We start from the raw sequence: 1222 nt of genomic DNA on the forward strand, positions 1-1222 counted from the left end.
TCTTTTCCCCCTCCCCGCCAGCTGCTAATCCCGTTTCCCACATCACCCGTCTCCGTATCCGCTCCGTGCTAAGCCTGCTCTGCTGCCCAGCGCCTCCAGCCCGGCTGGCGGGGCCGGATCCAGCCCGGCAAGCTTCTCCAAATCACGCAGCAGCTTTCCAATATTGCAGGGGAGGGAAGGAGCGTCGATTTTTAAAAGGCTTCGCGTTACGCGCCTTTCCAAGCAGCGCAAGCTGAGATTCCCTCCTTCCCAGCCACCACACCTGCAGAGAAGTCCTGGAAGAGCAATCCCAGCGGCTCGTATGGCGGCCAGTAATAGCCCAATAGAAAAACCAACATTATATTCCTTAAATACTCATGACGATTCTTAAGCCAGATTCAGTTTTTCTCTGTACTCTCCTCCACAGAAGCACATACATCCTTTACTGCTTCTTCATTCATGACTCTTCTTATTGTATTTATTTTTTATTTTTTTTTTTGGGCAAATAGTCTTAAAACTAGTTCTGCTCTTCCATATTTTGCATTTTTCAGCACTTCCTCCTCCCTGTCCACATGGAGCAAATACACTCCCATTAAGGTTTTTCTTCTCCAACTACAATGTCATAAACCCACAGCGTTTCCTGCTGCTGGAGGCTGCACCGGTGGTACGGGGTGGTGCTGGGGGTGAGGGGGGGAAGATTTTTGACGATATTTTGGCTGTTACTAACTTATAGGGATGCTTCTGCAAATCAGAGCGCGATAAAAACCACATTTTCCTAAAATCCCCTCCCCAAATACAGCCTCAGCCCCATTCTTTGCCCCCTCCTGTGCATCTCAGCATCCCGGATGGGGGTCAGAGGCGGTGGGTTGGGGCTCTGCCCCCCCCCATCACCCTCCCCCACCACTCAGCCTCTGAGCCTGAGAACTTTTGACAGCCTCTCTTCATAATCCGCAAACGCGAGCTGACAAGTGGAAGTTACACGCGGTATGTTGGGGATTTGAGATGATATTTAGAGCTGCGGCGCTGCCAGGTTTTGACGCACGAGAGCTTTCCCCGGCTCATCCCCCGGCTCCGGCTAACGAACCGTCCTGCCCAGACTTACTGTCAGCTGTGTTTTGGGGAGGAAAAAGCTGTAATACCGCGTTTCGCCCTGCACACCCCGGTCCCAGGGCTCGCAGCGAGTTTGCCGTGCGGCCGCCGGTGAAGGAGGGAGAGCCTGGCTTTAACCACCGCGGGAAAACAC

General features: G+C 52.9%; 1 protein-coding gene across 1 annotated transcript in view; it reads right to left on the reverse strand.

The window, feature by feature from the left end:
- The window catches only part of KAZN (kazrin, periplakin interacting protein), a 13333-nt gene that overhangs the window by 11493 nt on the left and 618 nt on the right, over positions 1-1222 (reverse strand). The window lies entirely within an intron of this gene.

Source organism: Charadrius vociferus, unplaced genomic scaffold (genome assembly GCF_000708025.1).
Source record: "Charadrius vociferus isolate BGI_N301 unplaced genomic scaffold, ASM70802v2 scaffold663, whole genome shotgun sequence".
Lineage (NCBI taxonomy): Eukaryota > Metazoa > Chordata > Aves > Charadriiformes > Charadriidae > Charadrius > Charadrius vociferus.